Source organism: Staurois parvus, unplaced genomic scaffold (genome assembly GCF_062004578.1).
Source record: "Staurois parvus isolate SC_StPar_1 unplaced genomic scaffold, SC_StPar_1.0 ptg000231l, whole genome shotgun sequence".
Lineage (NCBI taxonomy): Eukaryota > Metazoa > Chordata > Amphibia > Anura > Ranidae > Staurois > Staurois parvus.
In genome coordinates, this window is record NW_028318027.1 from 265,511 (window position 1) to 285,983 (window position 20,473).

A 20,473-nucleotide genomic window follows, 5' to 3' on the forward strand; every position below is an offset into this window, starting at 1 on the left:
GGCAAGATGGGATAAAAGAAGAATGAGGGCATTGTCAGGCAAGGTAGGAAATAGAAATGGAGGTTTAATCATAAATGTAATACATTACGTTTTCCAGGATTCCTGATCTGGAATGATCCTGGATGCATAACCATTTTTAAATCTTGAGAAAATGGGAGTGCTAAAAAAAACCAACAAGTTTTGCAGCATGATTCCTGATACCAATAGGTCGATGTTCACAATTGCTGTTCATGCTAAATCGAACTGAGCTCTCTCTCCCTCATGTCTTGGCTTTTAGGTGGCTGCTGTCTGGATTTACCAACAGAACTGTGGACAGCCCTCTTCATCTTCATGCAGCCCTAACGCAAAGCACCACTTTTGTAGAACTTTCCACTTGTATAGGTCATAAAGGTCTAGCCTTAGAAATCCACTGAAAATGAATGCGGCAATAGTATAGTCATTCTAAAGTAAAATACCTTTTTACAAATAGTTAAGTAGCTGAACAAATGCAGTGAGTTCAGTAGAAAGATGGCCATGTTCCTCACCTCAGAGGCCATATAGTAATGGTTGTGTAGCTGGGCAAATACGAGGTCAGAAGACCAATAGCTGTTCCTCACCTCAGAGGCCATATAGTAATGGTTGTGTAGCTGGGCAAATACGAGGTCAGAAGACCAATAGCTGTTCCTCACCTCAGAGGCCATATAGTAATGGTTGTGTAGCTGGGCAAATACGAGGTCAGAAGACCAATAGCTGTTCCTCACCTCAGAGGCCATATAGTAATGGTTGTGTAGCTGGGCAAATACGAAGTCAGAAGACCAATAGCTGTTCCTCACTTCAGAGGCCATATAACGTACTGAGTCATCATCCTCAAATTTTGTTGGATCCACAGACATCATTTATTGCTAGGCCATAATCAGCAAACATTACATAGCTGGCATTGTCCAGAAGAATGTTTTCTGGCTTTAAAATGAAAACAAACCCGGAGATTTAACTTTTTCCCAAAACAGTTAGGCCTCGTTCACAGCATACGTGCAATAAAAACTGATGGAAACTGACGCGCAGATTTGACTTGCAGAGATATCAGATTTGATGTGTGCTTCTATGAGTTTTATACACGTGCAGATTCTTGAGCAGAAAAAATTCTGCACGTGTTACTAGCCACTTGCCGCCCAGCCACTGTAGATATACGGTGGCAGGGCGGCACTCACAGGCAAAACCACGTTTTAAAACGTAGTTCTGCAAAACAGGTAGGGGGCGCACGCGAGGCGCGTGCACGCCCTACCTGTCCCGCGGGTGTCATCAGCGGGTCCCAGCCGACGGGTCACGGCCAGTGATTACCGGCTTTTTGGCCGCGATGAGCTGTGATTACTTACAGATAACACGGCTGCATTGTTTACACACAGCCTTGTTATCTGTCAGTTGCTCAGCTCGTGACAAGCTGCAGAGGGTTTCTCTGCCTCGATCAGCTCCCCCCTCCCTCCCCCCCTCCAGCACACACCCCCTCCCCCTAGTAAAACACTCCCCTCACACAGTGAACACTAAAAATGTTAACCCCTTCCTCCCCAGTGACATTAGTACAGTTTCAGTGGGTTTTTTTTTCACTGATCACTGTATTGGTGTCACTGGGGATGTCAGTGACCCCAAGTCAGTTCCCCCCCAGTGTCAAAATGTCCGCCACAGTCCCGCAGTCCCGCCATAAGTCGCTGGTCGCCGTCATATGTCGCTGATCGCCGCAATATGTCGTTGATCGCCACCATTATTAGTATAAATAAAATAAAAAATCCCAGTATCTTTCCCGCCATTTGTAAACGCTATAACTTTCACGTAAACCAATTAATTTACACGCATTGGGATTTTTTTTAGCAGAGACATGTCGCAGAATGCATTTTGGATGAAATTTGTGACAAAATTTGATTTTTTAATTTTTTTTACTGGACATGTTTTATAGCAAAAAGTCCAAAATATTGTTTTTTGTCTCAAAATTGTCAGCCTTTTTTTTTATAGCGCAAAAAATTAAAAACGCACAGGCGATCAAATACCACCGAAAGAAAGCTCAATTTGTGGAAAAAAAAGGATATAAATTTAATTTGGGTGCAGTGTTGCATGACCGCGCAATTGTCAGTTAAAGTAACGCAGCGCCATAACACAAACCTCTTCTGTAACCGCTTCCTTACCACCCTTCAGCAGAAATACTGCTACAGGGCGGCATGGGTACGCAAAATCACATATATATATATACGTAATTCGCGCTCCCGTGGTTTTCACACCCCTCCCAGATAGCGTCAGTTGCCCAACAGTACACCAGTCATCACATTTAACCCCTTGATTGCCAGGAGCACGCCCATGTACAATAAACCTCCATTGCTATTATAGTGTCTGAACGGGTCAATATCTTTGATCAGGTCAGCACTATACCAGCGTTCACATTAGTATAGCGTCCGCAAAAACGCAGCATTAGCGGGATCAGCCCCAGCACCTGCCAACACCTGCGTTAAGCCCCTACGCTAACCCCCCCTTCTCCCCCAGCAAGTGCAGTGTCAGTAGATCACTGTCACTTGATACATTGCACACAAAACCGCAGTGTTCGCAGAATCAGGCCTGATCGGCACTTGTCGGTAAATTTTGATGGCTCTCATATGCAGCAGAGTGCCAGTACTAGTACCGCTCTACCTTTTGGTGAACTGGCGAGTACCAGCGGTCTAGTACATCTTGGTCTTTCACATACCTCCTTGATTTTTGGAGCTGTTTTTCACGGAATATCTGTATGCGTTGATTGTGGATCAAAGCAGTCTATATGCACAACAATTTATCGCCGCCAACCCAAATTCAAACCTTGCCAGACGAGTCGCATGGAAACTCATTACGGTTTTCAAATTTAAATTTTTTTTGGGCCTAACCCTCAACATGGGCATTACTAAAAGAAGTGAATTTCGGTTGTATTGGACCGCAGACCCGATTCATCATATGCCGTGTTCTCTGCTGCCATGGCCAGGCATAGATATGAGAGTATAATGTGTTTTATGCATTTCAGCGACAATACACTCTGTCATCCTCGGCGTGACCCTGAATTTGACGGCTCCACAAAATTCAGCCCCTCGCAAATCACCTTACCCTAAAGTTTGCAGATGTCTATACTCCCCAGCAAAACATCTGCGTTGATGAGTCCCTTATTATTTTTTCTGGCCGCCTTGCATTCAAACAATTTCTTCCCTGCAAGCGTGCCAGATATGGGGTCAAGATGTAGAAGACCTGTGAGAGGGCAACAGGCTATAGTTATAAGTTTTAGATTTACGAGGGAAAAGATAGTCACGTGAAGCCCCCCGGATGACCAGACTACATGGGGAGCAGTTTGGGACTTGGTGTCATCATTTCTCCATATGGGGTACCACTTATACGTGGACAATTTTTATTCAAGCGTGCCACTATTTAGACATTTATTCAATCTTGGAACTGGCACTTGTGGCAAAGTGTGACCTAATGTGTGCCCACCATTAGAAGTGGGTGGATGCAGGGCGGTATATTCTAATAGTGGGCATACCACACACTTTTTCTGGCAGATATTTCTTCTCATTTTTTCATTCAGTCCACTGGCTGCATACAAAAAAAAAAAAGAACATAGCATATATACCCAACAAGGACCAGCGACATACTGGTACATCACTGGATTTGAATGGTTATACCAGGATGATGCCTACAGCTGCAGGCATCATCCTGGTATCGTTTTTTTCAGCCGGTGATCGGCTTTCCTGTAAAAGCAATCCTAGTGGCTAATTAGCTGCAAGATTGCTTTTACAAGCAGTGGAAGATTATGTCCCCCCTCCCCCGCTGCCTTCCACGGCCTTCTCGGGCAGTTTCGTGCCATCGGGGGAACCTGAGAATGCAGCCGGTGTTTCTGCCAGCTGACCATAGAGCTGATTGGACACCAGAATGATGCCAATCATCTCTATAGTCTAAGAATTCGGAAGCTACAAGCATTTCATCACTTCAGTTTTGCAGGATATAAACAGCGCCATTTGTAAATTGGGAAAGCATCTGATCACACCGATTTTGGTTTGATTAGATAATGTAAGAGCAGAGGAGATATCTAGAGCCTGATAGACCCCAGATTTCTCAAAAAAGAATATATGACAATGCCCATTAAAGTTATAGGGGTTTTTTACGTTCCTTGTTATAGCATTAAAAGTGATTAAAAAAAAAAAAATGAAAGGTACAATGTAAAAATAATAAAAAAAAAATCAAAATAACTATAAAAAAAAAAAAAAAAAAAAAAAAAAAAATTGCCCCTCCCATGTGCGCACACCTGTGTGCACAAGCCTTGACTCTGTGCCGTTATGTAAACAGCGGTTGAACCATGCATGTGAGGTATTGCCGTAAACGTCAGATCAAGGGCAGTAATTCTAACACTAGACCTCCTCTGTAAATCTAAAATGGTGGCTTTTAAAAGCTATTAAAGCGCTGCCTATGGATATTAAAAATGTTTGCAGTTTGTCGCCATTGAACGTGGCATGCGCAGTTTTAAAGCATGTCATGTTTGGTATCTATTTACTCGGCATACCATTATCTTTTATATTTTAAGAAATAATTGGCCAATATATTGTGTTTTTGTACATTAAAAGTAAAAAAAGTGTATTTTTTTTTAAAAAATTGCATTTGAAAAATCGCTGCGCGAGTACTATGTGCCATAAAAAATTGTAGTACCCACCATTTTATTCACTAGGGTGCCTGCTTTAAAAAAATATATAATGTTTGGGGGTTTAAATTAATTTCCTAGCAAAAAATACTGATTGTTTTCATGTGAACAAAAAGGCTTGGTCTTCAGGTGGTTAGAACAGTGAGTGATGTGTGGCATAAACTTCTAATGCTGGGCATAAAACGCCCCCACCCCCCAAAATGACCCCTTTTTGGAAAGTAGTCACTCCAAACTATTTGCTGAGAGGAATGTTGAATCAATAGAAGAATTTATTTTTTTACCACAAGTTTTTGGAAAATGACAAAAATAATTTTTTTTTTTTTTTTACACAAAGATGTCAATTAAATTATTTACTGCTCACACATGCCATGGTTATATGTGGAATTACTCCCCAAAATACATTTTGCTACTTCTTCTGAGTATGGGGGTACCACATGTGAGAGACGTTTTGGCAGTCTAGCCAAGTACAGGACCCCAAAATCCAATAAGCACCTTTAGGCTTTTAAAGGGCTTTATTTCCTCATTACACTTCCAGACTACCTATCACAGTTTCGGAGGCCCTGAAATGCCAGGATAGCACCTAACCCCCCCCAACTTACCCCTTTTTGGAAAGTAGACACCCCAAGGAATTTGATAAGAGGCACGGTAAGTATTTTGCAGATCTCATTTGTTGCCACAAGTTTTTGGAAAATGAAGAAAAAAAACAAAAACATATTTTTTCTGTTCTTTTTTTATATTTCAAAACCTTGTGAGAAAAAATGAGATCTGCAAAATACTCACCATGCCTCTTTTTAAATTCCTTGGGGTGTCTACTTTCCAGAAAGGGGTCATTTGGGGGGGTTTGGGGCTATCCTGGCATGTCAGGGCCTTCGAAACTGTGATAGGTAGTGAGGAAGTGTAATGAGGAAGTTACGCACTTTCAGGCTTTCAAAGTGGTCATTGGATTTCAGGCTCCTGTATGTGGCTAGGCTCCCAAAAAGTCTCACACATGTGGTATCCCCATACTCAGTAGAAGTAGCAGAATGTATTTTGGGGTGTAATTCCACATATACCCATGGCTTGTGCGAGAAAGAAATCATTTAAATGACAACTTTGTGTAAAAAAAAAAAGAAAAAAAAAGTTTTTGTCATTTTCCAGAAACTTGTGGAAAAAAATAAATCTTCCATGGACTCAATATGCCTCTCAGAAGATAGCTTAGGGTGTCTAATTTCCGAAAAGGGGTCATTTGAGGGTGTTTGTACTATTCTGGTATTTTAGCACCTCAAGAAATGTGATGGGCAGTCAGAAAGTAAAAGCTGTGTAAATTCCATTATCTATACCATAGTTTGTAGACGCTATAACTTTCACAAAAAGCAATCAATATACACTTATTGGGATTTTTTTTAACCAAAAACATGTAGCAGAATACATTTTGGCCTAAATATATGACGAAATTTTAGTTTTTTTAGATATTTTTTATGATCAAAATGAGAAAATATTGTTTTTTTCAAAAAAATGTTTTTTCTTCAAAACTTTTTCTGGCTATAGCGCCAAAAATAAAAAGTGCACAGGTGATAAAATACCACCAAAAGAATGCTCTATTTGTGTTAAAAAAATGACATAAATTTCATTTATGTACAATATTGCATGACCGCACAATTGTCCGTTAAACTAGCGCAGCGCTGTATAGCAAAAAAATGTCGTAAATTGCAGTATCTATACCATAGTTTGTAGACGCTATAACTTTCACACAAAGCAATCAATATACACTTATTGGGATTTTTTTTACCAAAAACATGTAGCAGAATACATTTTGGCCTAAATTTATAACCAACTTTGAGTTTACTATGTATTTTTTATAGCTGAAAGTAAAAAATATTGTTTTTCTTCAAAATATTTGGTCTTTTTTTGTTTATAGCGTAAAAAATAAAAAGCGCACAGGTGGTCAAATACCACCGAAAGAAAGCTCTATTTGTGTGAAAAAAAGGACGTAAATTTCGTTTAGGTGCAGCATTGCATGACCGCACAATTATCAGTTGAATTAGTGCAGCGCCGAGTAGCAAAAAGAGGCCTGGTCATTAAGGGGGGTAAATCCTCTGGAGCTCAAGTGGCTAGTGTTGTGGTTTGAACAGGGCACATAGAGAAAAATTGATTTTGTTGTGCCCTTGCAGAACGCATGCAAAAAAACTGATGGCTCTGCACCATGGTGTGAACTGTCAGTTACAAGTGCGCTTTTGTTAGCTCTCAACCAAACTTTCAAGCCTCTAAATGATTGGATTTGTAGTTGATCACGTGCAGCACCATGGCAACCACAGATCAGGCAGAGGTTAAGATGGCACCTTCCTTGGCTGTAAATGATAGGGGATTAGTTCTGTTTTAAGTCTCTGCAAAAATAAGCAGCATGTTCTTCACCTTTGGTTTCTATATAAAATAAGATCCTCATATATCCGACCTATATTGAATCCTGAGAGACATTACCAGGCCAAAATCAGTATGTAAAAGATAAATATATAAAAGAAAAACAGTCCATCATACAATAAAAGTCCATGCAAAGCAATGGGGGAGATTTACCAATGCTGGTTCACTCAGACTCTGGTACACCTGTGTATGGTAGCCAATCAGCTTCTAACCTTAGCTTGAATTAAGTTTTGGCAATAGAACCTGGAAGCTGATTGGTTTCTATGCAGAAGTGCACTGTTCGGCTTTAGTATATAAACCCCAGAGTGTCCACCATTTGTGCAGTAATCTTCCAGATAATAGTGTTCTCCAAACTAAAAATCACCCAATCCTTCCACCACTGCACAGGTATGTGCTTACCACAAGAAGTGTGACTCTCAACAGTAGGGAAGTCAAAAGCATGCTTAAATAAGGATCCTACATTTGAAAGCATCCCTATGATGGGTTCAACTTTCCTCAGCTTCACATATACTCAATAACAGTCCTCAAAACTTCCACTCACCTGCTCTCATTGAGCAAGTGGAAATAATATGGGTGAGAGGGGCGGCGGTGAGGTCAGATAAAAGCAGAGATCTCCCTGTGTGGCTTTCAATGAAGCAACTGAAAGCTGTGGGAGGGAGATGAGGAGATGTGGCTTTCAGCTGCTTCATTGAAAGCCATACAGGGAGATATCTGCTTGTAACTGCCCCCACCATTGCACCGATCATCCCCAACCATTCAGTTTCTTAGCAGGCCCCCCCGTGTGGTCCTCAATGCCCAACCCCTCCCCTCATCCTCTGCACCAATAGGAGAGGAGAGAGGCTAGATCTGTTCTGCCTCTCCCTGTGCCCACCCACACTCCAGTTCGTGCCATACAGTATAGGATGTGTGGGTGGGAAATTGCATACAGAACAGCCGGCAGCTCTGTGATGCTTCTGACTGTGCACGTGAGACAGGAATTATCCATGTGAGACTGTAAGACCTTTCTTAGACCCCCCCTTCCTTCCCTCCTCCTTTTCTTTTCCTCCCTTCCCTCCTCCCCTTCTTTTCCTCCCTTTCTTCCCTCCTCCCCTTCTTTCCCTCCCTTCTTTCCCTCCTCCCCTTCTTTTCCTCCCTTCTTTCCCTCCTCCCCTTCTTTTCCTCCCTTCATTTCTTCCTCCCTCCTTCATTTTTCCCCTTCCATTCCCCTCCTTCCTTCCTTCTTTTCCTCCCTTCCTCTTTCTTTTCCTCCTCCTTTCCCTCTCTACATCCTTCCCTCCCTTCCCTCCCTCCCTCCTTCCTTCCTTCCTCTCCTCCCTCCTTCCTCCCTCTCCTCCCTCCTTCCTCCCTTTCCTCCCTCCTTCCTCCCTCCTCCCTCCTCCCTCCCCTCCTCCCTCCTTCCTCCCTCCCTCCTTCCTCCCTCCCTTCTTTTCTCCTTCCCCTTTTCCTTCCCTTCTCTCTTCTTTCCTTCCTTCCTCCATTTCTCACCCCCATTTCTTCCTCCCTCCCTCACTTCCTTCCCTCCCTTTCTTTCTTTTCCTTCTTTTATTCTGCATAAAACATTTAACAGCGCCATTTCATAAGATAATTTATGAGGGTGTGTTTAGGGGTGGAATTCCTATTCTTAGGGTTCACATAAAGTAGGATGTCTTTCTTTCCCTTCAATTTTCAAATCCAGGACAAAATCATCAATCTTTCAACAGTTGTTGTTGCCCTGAACCATTCACCAATGAAAAATTGAGCACATTTGCTACCACGTAAAACCAGAGGAAGGTGATATCTCTATATTTCAAGATGTTAAATCCAACATACAGTATATGCTGGTAAAGAAATCTGGCTAGGCTAGTAGCATGCTAGGCACACAAGATTTGCATGCTCTCTTCTGATTACATTTAGGTAGTAGTTCACTTTGGTTGTCCATGATCTTGCTGATGCAAAATTGTCCTGTTTATGGTCGATTCTTATCAAGCTCTCATTAAAAAGTCAGGTACTACAGATATAACTGTGTAAATTTTGCCAGCAGCAGGACATTTTAAATGAAGAAGAACTGCTTAAAATGTTATAAAGAAAAAAAAACAGTATAAGCAGGTGCTTTAGTACAAGAATTAAGAGAGTGCAGACGATACAGCAATGTAAATTTGGCCAGCAATATGACCATTTTAAACAGCAAGGCTAAGCCCAAATTTACTTGTGAACAAAAAAAAAACTCAGATTGGGGAGTTACTGCAAAAATTAAGATACTTCAGAGGATACAGCAGTGTAAAACTGTCCAGCAGAAGTACAGTTTTAACTAGAAAAGCTACAATTTCTGGGGAAATTGTGTGAAGTGTTCTTGCCTCCACCAGTAGTCTACAACTGGAGTGGGCGGAGTAACTGGGTGGAGTGGCCTGAGTAACTGTTGTGTGGTTGGAATGACTGGAGCAGGGACAGACTGACCATTTGGAAACTCGGGCACTGCCCGAGGGCACGGGGTCAGTAGGGGGCCCCATGAGATGCCCCTGGTACCTTTTTCATAGGCTTTTTTGAGTTTGGGCAAGGACACAGGGGCCCCATGATCCCCTATTGCCCAGGGGCCCCATGAGTTGTCAGTCCGCCCCTGGGCTGAAGTAACTGTGAAAAGGTTGGACTGGGCAGAGTAACTTTATGGAGTGAGCGGAGTAACTGTGTGGAGTGTTTGGAGTGAGTAAAGATAGTAAACATTACACTAACCAATTGATTGATCAAATGTAAAAAGTGCACATGGCAAGCTTGATAGAGGGAGAAATGCATTTCAACTTTTAATTATTTATATAGCACATGTAATTGCAGTGTTGTTGCCCAAAGTGCTTCACAGTTGCATTAAAACATACATTTCTAAAAACATTAGCAGCATTATCACCTCAAATACTCTCTACTGTAGAAAACTTATTTCCAAACCTTTACCAGAAGCCGGCCAAACTGTCACCAATTCAAAATTAGATTTCAACCGCAGAGGAGCGGTTAAAAAAAAATTGTTCCAAATTGCTCACTTCACTGGTGTCTTCAAATGGTCGTAGTTTAAAAAGCCTACAATGAAGAGCTTTATACTGTGAGAATCACAAGACCCAGACCTACATTTTGATGCATAGTATGTCTCTGAAATATTAACAATGAAGACACAGTCGCAGTTTAGAAATTGCCCTTCAAATTTGAGGTGGCTAGAGTGGAGTTTCAATGAATGTCAATGGGCGGCATGAGTTGCAAACATATGGTCATATTGTGAAAACTATCAGGACTATGGCATAGCAGTGGACATTGTTAGTGGCAACAGGGATAGCTGAACGTTTTGATATAAGATTTGTGTAGGTGGGCTTGAAAATGAGGGAGTGATAGCAGTTTAAAAATCATGTCCTGATTTTTCAGCTCACACTCTAGCTTTTGTCAGCTCCCACTCTAGTTTTGAACATTCTGCCATTCATTCCTATGGGACCAATTTCACCACAAAAACACAGATATTTTGTGAATCATTTGGTGAAACGTTCCACAAAGTAATAGCAAACCAATCGGGAGCAATTTGCACGTTTCAGTATATTACTGTCTATGTAGTGTAAAAACTGTGAGAGGAGTTAGGGTGGTAAAATTGGCTATAATAATAAGAATATATATGTGAGATAACAGGAAGTGGTCTTGCCATGCAAAGAAAAAATAGGCCTAACTTGTGTATGTCAAACTTTAATTTATAGGGAAAGAAGAGTGTGTTAAATGTGACTGATATAATATGAGGTGGTTTAGGTTCACATTATTCTTGCAATTAATTTTATTCCTTTCAAACAAAACAGCGCAATGCTACAAACAAAGTGTGAACAAGAGATGTCCAGGAACAAGGGAACGTTCTGCTTTAGGCACTCCAACCTAAAAGAGAAGAGCAAGATTTAAAAAACAAACAATCATACTCACCTATGTGGCTGCAATGCTGCAGCTGTCCCCCACTGACTCTAAACAGAGAACTGAGAGATCAAAGACTGCTGATTGCTCAGTTCTCAGTTCTGCTCTAAACATAGAGCAGTGACTGTCAGTCACCAGCATCATGCTATGCCTCTCCAGTGCTCACTGGATCACCAGGCTGTAGAGGGGGTGGGAGCAGCTGGCTCAGGCTTTCAGTGGTGCACTGCCAGTCAGACATTTGGGTTGAGCCTGACACTATTGTCAGGATCTCTAAAGAGCCTGGATTAGCTATTTGATGTCAGCAGAGTTTAGACTACTGCTGACTAAATCTGGAACACAGAAATACAGAACTAAGTGCTCTCCTGTGACCCACAGGAGAAATATGGCCAAAAGAGTTTTAGCCATACTTGCCCTTTTAAGAATGTCTATATCAGCATAAAATACAAGAAAAAAATCCAGCACAATGAAATAAAAACAATGAGCTTTTGTTTCAGGGGTGGTACTTTGCCTTTTTTTTTTTGCTAAAAGTCTTCCCTTTAAAAACCTCAAAATACATCCATGTACAGTATCTTCCAAAACATAAACTTGGGAGTCATAGGTCAGTCTTTGGGGAGGTGTATCAGCCTTTTGACCCTCTGCTCCATTTGGCTCTGTTGAACCTTCTTCTATAGGCTCTTTCTCAGATTCAGAGGCTGACCGAAGGGTCTCTACTTCACTTCAGTCTGTTGAATGGAAGACTCCTACTTGGGTCTAAGGTACAGGGGCATCAGGCTTGAGAGTCTTAGTGGTAGAAGTGGATGGAGTGACATCCATCGACTCAGATGACCAAAACCAATCTGTACAGACATCATCTTCCTAATTGTCTTTCTCCTTTTCTCTAGCAGGTGCAGGATGACTAGGTTCGGGTTACTGGAACTTGCCTTGAACATGATGCCCTAGTAGAGGATGGGTCAGTCTACTTGGGCATCCAAACAGCTTTAATGTGATTTCAGTGCCAGACTTTCAATATGCCTGTCTTCCCCTCTGGTCAGATCTGATACACTGGCAGATTAGACAGTTGCTTGCAAATGATATATGGATGGGATCCCCACTAGTCAGCTAGCTTGTGTTTCTTTGGTGTATCTAGTTACCTGGAAGCACTCAATCACCCGGCTGTGAGGCCCCATTCACACATGATAATTTTGTAACACAAAGCTTTAAAATATTCACATGTTGGTTCACATCTCCGCTCGAAGTCGCTTGAAGCCAAAAGCCTGAAGCTCAAAAAAGATTTGGGCAGATTGATGCATTTTTGGAGAGTTTTTTTTCCATATGACATAACAACCAGTTACTCATCCCTGCTGTCAGCCAGCAAGGATGAGTCATCTGTTGTTAAGGAGCTGGCACCCACTGGCTTCCTAACAACGATGAGTCATCCCTATTGAGTCATACCTATTGACAGTAAAATATGAACAAAAGAGTCGACAATGAAAAAAAAATTGTAAGGGTTCCTCAATCCATACCACGTCCTTTGGGTTTGGTATAGATTTTAAGGGGAGCCCACACCAAAAAAAGGGAGACCCCCCCCAAAATAAAATCCATACTGGACCCTTAGCTGAGCATACAGCCTGGCAGGCCAGGAAAGGGGGGGTAAGAGTGAGCAGCCCCCCTATTAAACCATACTCGGCCACATAAGAGCACATGCCTGCCCCCCATGTGAACCAAGAAAATGTTAAAAGTTTTTGACAAGTCCTTTATTAAAAATAAATAAACATGTCCCCTGATGTAAATCCATCATCAGTCATGTATAATGCTGGCCACCAACCAGCATGAAAAAAAAGCATTGCGTACCAAACAGACCTGCTCCCATCAGTAGACAGGACAGCTAATTCTCCTATGCTAAGTAAACTTGGGGTGTGTGGGTCACACAATGGCATCACTGGGTGACCCCGCCCGCAGATGTTACTCTGAGATTTTCCCCATAATGCCATAGGGGCGTGGTCACCTGGTGATGCCATAGGTGACCCCATCGGCATGTTTACTTAGTAGCTGAGGGAAGTGGCTGTTATTCAATGAGTATTTTCCCACAGGAGTGTAGGTGCTCAGTGGGCGTAATTTTTGTTTTGTGAGGGTTGGTGGCTGGCGTTCATCATGATTGACAATAGATTTACATTGGAGGACATGTGTTTTTGTTTTTTAAATAAAGGACTTGTCAAAGACTGTGTTGGTGTTTTTATGTACTTTTGACAATTTTTTTTTGATGAATGAGTAAGGGGTTCTATGTACCCCATACTCATTCACATGGGAGCCAGGATTTGGAGGGCTTTCAGATTCTGATATGATACCCCCTGCACCCCCACAAACACTGGGACAGAGTTTCAGGGAAGAGGCCATTAACACAGGGACAAGGTGCTTTGTTGGGATATATACAGCGTGTGTGTACATATATTTTCCAAGATTAGAGTTCTGGTGTGCTGGCCATATTTGTTATTATTGACACCCAGGCTAGACTTCAAACTTGTTTTTCTTTCTTTATCTTCATTGTATGATAGATAGTTAAATTAGTAACTTACAGAAGATAGCTGGTGGGCAGGAGAAGTCTATTTTCTCCACTGTTGGTGGCACTCGTCTGTAGCAGAACTGTAGTTGGAGGAGAAGTCAAGGGAAACTTGGTTTCTCTATGATTCCTTGGAGCAGCATTTTGGTCTGCTACACTGCATCCAGGTGGTCATCTTGGGTCACGCAGGGTATTTATAAGTCCCTGTCCTTTTTGTTTTGGTGTGCATTTGGGAAGTGGCTAGTGGAGGGAGAGTATACCCGTCTTTCAGGGACAGCACTAGAGATAGGGAGAAGTTTTGGTGGGGTACGGAAAGCTCAGGGCCCATGTCTGCACTTCAGCAAGTTCACTATTGGGTTGGACTGGCCAGGCAATACAAAAAATGGCCTAATGCATACTGTTAGACAGGTTAATTTGGTTTGTTTGCAGGCTGGTTGGCAAGTTGAGCTGGGAATTTTTCTCTTTTGTCTGACATGCGTCGCCCTTCCATGTGCTCCTTGCTGTGAAGGCCAGTTATAGACTGAGGCAGCGGCCATTTTTTGTACTGTTGAATTGTTGGTGAGGGGGTGCACTGTACACCCTAGCTGTCATTGTGCTACATGTTGGGTGTCCAGTGCACTCCTGTACCAGTACCTTTAAGGAGAGGTGGGCTCCCTCAGGTCCACCTACCCTTGGTCTATCCATTAAACACATGTGCCTCTACTATGGGGGCTCTCAAAATTTGTAGAGTTAGGAACTACAAAATATCGGGCTGCCATGATGAGACTCTGTAGCTTACGCATGTATTTGCAAATGTGTGCTAACTAAACCCCTGTTTTTAACGCATACTGTTAGACAGGTTAATTCAGTTTGTTGGCAGGCTGGATGGCAGGTTGAGCTGGAAATTTTTCTCTTTTGTTGTTTTTCCAACATTTCCCTATTGGAATGGGAGGAGAGACTAGAGAGTGCTGCATACCTATACTAGGTTCTTGCCCAGCTGATAGTAGAGCTGGCCATCAACTCCATGGAGGATGTCAATCGCAGAGCAGTAATGGTGCTGCCAGAGTATGCTTGGTCTAACCTGGAACAGATCATGGTGTGCCTGGAGTGTCTTTTTGGGGAAACCATGACAGTTCCTGAGTTGAGGCTCTCTGTACATTCACATCAAGAAGATGAAAGCCTCACCCACTTTGTGGTAGCCCTCCAGAACCTGTGGAAGTTCCTAGAAAATAAGAATGTGTATGGCTGTGCCGACATTGCTGCCTCAGATAAGCTGTTGAGAGATCAGTTTGTGGTGGGAATGAAGGCCATCCCCATGAGGAGAGCCTTTGCAGGAGTGAATAAAAGCATTACCCATTCTTTCGTAAATGACACTGTAGTGGAGGCGGTGGCAGGAGGATGTGGTAGGAATCACCAAGAGACAGGAACCCCTTTCACTGAGGGAGGGAGCCTTAGCCCTATTTGCTCTTATGACTATGCAGACCACCCTCAGGGAGCTCATCCAGAGCCTGGTCTCCATAAAGCAGATGTCCACCTTTAAACAAAAACTGGCACACCTCTCCAAATGTGAGAATCTGCTAAGGAAGGACCTAGATGGAGACAGGAAATACTGGAGGTGTGGCAGCTTTGAGCACCTAGCCAGGAACTGCAGCAGGCCTGAAACCAAAAGCAACTGCACGCTGCCATTAAAGCAAGAGCTTCTGGGGCTGAAGGACAACCCCCCACACTGAAAACCCAAGGTCCCACCAGACCAGAAGCCAAGGTCACACCCAGTCCAGTGGTCACTGACTTGATCAATGGTTAATGGTAAAAGGTCCTCTACTTGATAGACATGGGATTTGAAGTGACCTGCATGCTGGCCAAGTTTGAGCATTCAGACCAGCGGGCAGGGGGTTTTGGCCTGAGAGCAGTCTGGGTCAATATGACCAAAGCCTTTGAGGCACACCAGCAGGCAATCAAGAGCCAGCCAGAATGGGTGGGGGTGGTCTTTTCTCCCGTAACCAAAAACTGCTCCTAACACTCCTTCAGGAGGTGGTCTGGTCCCTGCCCATCAGGACTCACAAAAAACTGCATATGGAACTGGTAATAGTGGGGCCACGCTAAGAAGCATAGTTCATAAAGGGAAAGTGCTGATCAACTTTGGGACCTCCTCAATTCCAGACCACCATTGCAGCTCTCTATGTGGTGCTCGGTCATTGCATGTCCTCGGACCAGCTAGGGGTGGAAACTGCTTGCACTCCATTACAGGCCGCTATGTCCTCTCTGGATAAGGAGCAATATAGATTGTTACTGAAGCCACAGGACCTTCTGTTCCAGGAGTATCTCTTTAGCAAAATCCAGAAATCCCACACTGCACCATACCACCCCCAGGGAAATGGGGTCTGTATCCATACTTTATCCATACCCTGCTGGGCATGCTGCAGACTCTGGAACAGGGTCACAGAGATCATTGCCACCAACACATGGGAGCCATGGTGTGAGCCTATACAACACTGCACATTGGGCCATAGGTTACATCCCATTTGTTTGATTTTTGGGCGCTATAGTCACCTGCCAGTGGACCACTTTTTGAAATTCCTAAAATGTTCCCAGGAGTCCACACCCATCACATGGGCGTGGGAACATAGAAAACGGCTTCAACAGGCCAAACGGGGTGCTAAAGAAACACAAAGACTTGGCTGAGGACTTTGTCCTAAATGAGTTACTGCTAAGACCAGGGGACTGGGTGTTGGTAAAGAATCCCAACTGATGTATAACTGATGTATTGAAGAACTTGCAAACAGTATAACATCATATGGAATTCAGGTTCAACTTGGTATCTCAGTCCTAGAACCTGTATATAGACACAAAACCCCAGAGGGGCAAACACATGCTTACAGACCACCACCAGTCCTGAGTACTGACGTGAGGCTGGTAGAAGTGACAAGTGAAGCCTGCAGTCAACACTATCTTCTGGCTACAATGCCCTCGTGGGTGGTATATGCTGCAAGCATTGCAGACTGGTTTGGGGCTACATCAGCCCACTGGCAGGACGAACACCTAAATACTTTATAAGGTTTGTTAGTCTCTTACTGAAATCATAATCTTTGTCTGGGAACATATAGTATGTGCAGGGGTGGACTGACCATTTGGAAACTCGGGCACTGCCCGAGGGCCCGGGGTCAGTAGGGGCCCCATGAGATGCCCCTTGTACCTTTTTCATAATCTTTTTTGAGTTTGGGCAGGGACACAGGGGCCCCATAATCCCCTATTGCCCAGGGGCCCCATGAGTTGTCAGTCCGCCCCTGAGTATGTGTATACATATATATATATATATATATATATATACACACACACACAGTATATTGTTTTGCTTGATTAAATGTGTAGGTTTCTTATTAATATTTAGATGCAGATATTGGAGATTACAATCTCCCATAAACATTTTTCCCTTCCTTTGTTCTTAGATAGTTTTCATGCTTAGTATGATGAAATCAAATGATTTTTTTGACATGCTAAGGTGGTTTGTTTTATTTTTCTGTTTTAAAAATAAACTAATGATCAGCTTTGGGAAATAATTGGCTCCCACTGGGATAGATCACCACCAAAGTAATTGATCAGAAAAGTATATAAAAGGTCATAAGAAAACTCATCATATGTAACGCTCAGCTGAACCTCTCCGGAGTATGGGCATACATGGAACGCTCCAAAATTCTCAGGAAGATGATCATTATTATACAAATCTTTATATTCCCCGGATACATAGTGAGGGGATCAGTGCCAAGAACAGAGTAAGTACTCTGCTAATGTCAGTGAATGATCATGAATGCTATGAATGATGGTTTTTACACACAGCTTCTGAAAGATCAAAACTGCTGTAGGTAATGGGAGAATTACAAATACCTGTCCTGGTGTATGTATGTATGTATATATATATATATATATATATATATATATATACACAAACATATACAGGGTATATATTTTATGGATATTGTAAAATATGATGTCATGTTGGGACTTTTTATAATGTCTATGTATTGAGTTCTCCACTCAGCTGTCAGCAATAGCACCCCAGCTCTAGCCTGACTCTGACTGCTAATGTAACACTGTACTAATTCACTTCATCAGATACTGCTGTCGATGTAACAGCACACACACACACACACACACACACCATTTTTCTTTACTGACCACCACCAATGTAATAGCACACAAAACGTCTCCTCCATACTACCCTTACACCTGACTTCTAAGCTGACTTTGACTGCCAATGTAACATCAAACACGACATTCTTCTCCAATGACGGCCACTGTACCTGTTTACTGCCCCACTAACTGCTGCCAAAGTCTTGCAATCAAAATAAACATAAACTCCATATACAGAACATACATATAGTATATACATATTTACACAAAATAAATAAATAGAACATAATCTGCTGTCAAACAAAAGATGGCTGTATAGCAAAAAGCTAAATCTAATAAATAAAGATACTGCACATTACTGAGGGAAAATAAATCTTACTACACCAGACAACAAACCTGTGAGGCCAACCCCCACCCATCACGCATGCAGCCCTTCTTTAAAAAAAAGATCTTAACCAACAAAAACTAAGAGAATGAAAAGAACAGCTAAAGAAAAGAGCCCCTCTCCCGGAGATAGAGTTCACCAAAGGCAGGTCTGATATCCCTCCATGCCCCTATCCAGACCGCCCGAGGCTTCCTGCCCTTCTTAAGACTCTTCCCAACCTCACCCAGAATATTGTGCACCACAAGTTTAACAGGGAGGACTTTCTTCCACAGGGATATCTGACACCGTGCATTCCACTTGAAGTAATGGACAACTATAATAACTAGAAAAAGTGTATCCAAATTAAAATCCCAGCAAGTCAGGAATGCCCCATATACCCACTCCGCATAACTCATGCAATAAAGAAAGGGAATGCAAAGAACCCTCCCGGCCCTTTTATACACCTCTATGTTAAAGGGACACTGGAGCAAAAGGTGGTCCATAGACTCCACTTTACCAACACACTCTGCTCTAGGACATTCCTGATCATCCATAGGGTATTGCTTCAGGTTCCCCCTCACCCTCCATGGACAGCGAGCCAGGCTTAATCCCTAAACTTCAAAGAGATTCTCTCCAAATGAATTAAACACAACCCCTCCCTCATTACTGAGCCTTTAGGGCCAGTGACACACTGAAAGCAGAATCCAAAATCCTTTTCTCCAGAAGCTTCCTAGGAAGAGACCGCATATCCTTCACAGTCCCCTGCCACTGCCTAAGTATATTCAAATGGAGCAACATAAGCCATGTTGGACTCTCGTACTTTTTACTGGCCCACCATCTTGCCAGAATCGCAGAAAAGGCTTAAACCAAGATTGAAAAAAGTACCTACCCATCCCTGCGGGGTCCCTGGTAACATACATTATTACCAAGATTGTAAAACAAGTAAAATTGGCCTAACAGTGTCACATCAGGTCCAGGTCCTTTATTCACTTTTATTCTGTCTAAATATTTTTGGATCATATCAATTGTGAGCCAATGTGGATCATCTGGATCTGTGTCAGTACCACGCCCATTATGGACAAGAGCCCCCCCATGCTCCTTTGTATACACAGAGCTGAAGAAGGTATTTAATAAATTTGCCTTCTCTTTGTCCCCAGTCACCCCCTCTAGATGACTCTGTAAAGGGCCTATATGCTCAGACTGTAACTTTTTACTATTAATATATTTGAAGAATTTTTGTGGGTTTGTCCTGCTATCTTTTGCAATCTGTCGTTCGTTTTAAATTTTTGCTCCTTTATTTCCTTTTTGCATATTGTGTTATATTCTTTGTAATGTGTAAACGATGATCTCGTTCCTTCATTTTAATATTTAAGAAAAGCTCTTTTCTTATTATCTATAGCTTTTGTAACTTTGGCCATAAGCCACATAGGATTGATTTTTAGCCTTTTAAACTTGTTGCCCATGGGAATATATTTTGCAGTGTATTCACATACAGTCTTTTTGAAGAACTCCCATTTCTGTGTTGTGTTCATTGATGCCAATATTCCCTCCCAGTCTAAGTCATGGAGAGCATCTCTCAGCCTTGGGAAATTAGCTCTCTTACAGTTGAGCATTTTTTATTATTCCTGTATGTGCTCTCTGTTTACAGCTAACAATAAATTAAATCATGTTATGGTCACTGCTACCCATATGTTCTTTTATATGGATATTTGTAATAAGCTCTGCATGGTTTGAGATTACCAGCTCCAGCAGAGCATCATTCCTAGTTGGGGCCTCTATGAACTGTACCATAAAATTATCTTGCAGTAAGTTTAAAAATGTATGCCCTTTAACTGTTCCTGCAGTACCATTACACCAGTCAATTTCCGGATAATTTAAATCCAACATTATTATCACTGTCCCAGCCCTTGCAGCCCTTTCAATCTGTGCAAGGAGTTGAGTTTCCACCTCCTCATTAACACTGGGAGGCTTATAGCAAACTCCAATGATTACTTTTGTAGTACGCACCCCCATGGGCAGTTCCACCCATAATACTTCAGCCTCATCACACTCTCCATCAACTAGGTCCTCTTTCACACGCGCTCTGAGATCACTTCTCACATAGAGACAGACACCACCACATTTCCCATTTACCCTGTCTCTCCAAAAGAGAACATAGCCAGGGATATCAATGGCCCAGTCATGTGAAGAATGAAGCCAAGATTTAGCAATACCAATTCAATCATAGTTCTCTTCATGAACCAAAGCTTCCAACTTGCCTGTTTTGCTTGGCAGACTTCTGGCATTGGTGAACAAACACTTTAATCCATTGACACCTTGTTAACACGTATTTTGCATATATTTTATTTTCATACAAATGGTACCAATTCCACTGGTTGTTTGTAACATGGGAACCTTCTTATCATCTGCCATAGCCTTCCCCCCTTCTTTCCCATTCCACCCACCAATAAGTACTGACCCCTATCTGATCTGTCTACCCTGATATTATCTAATTATCCCT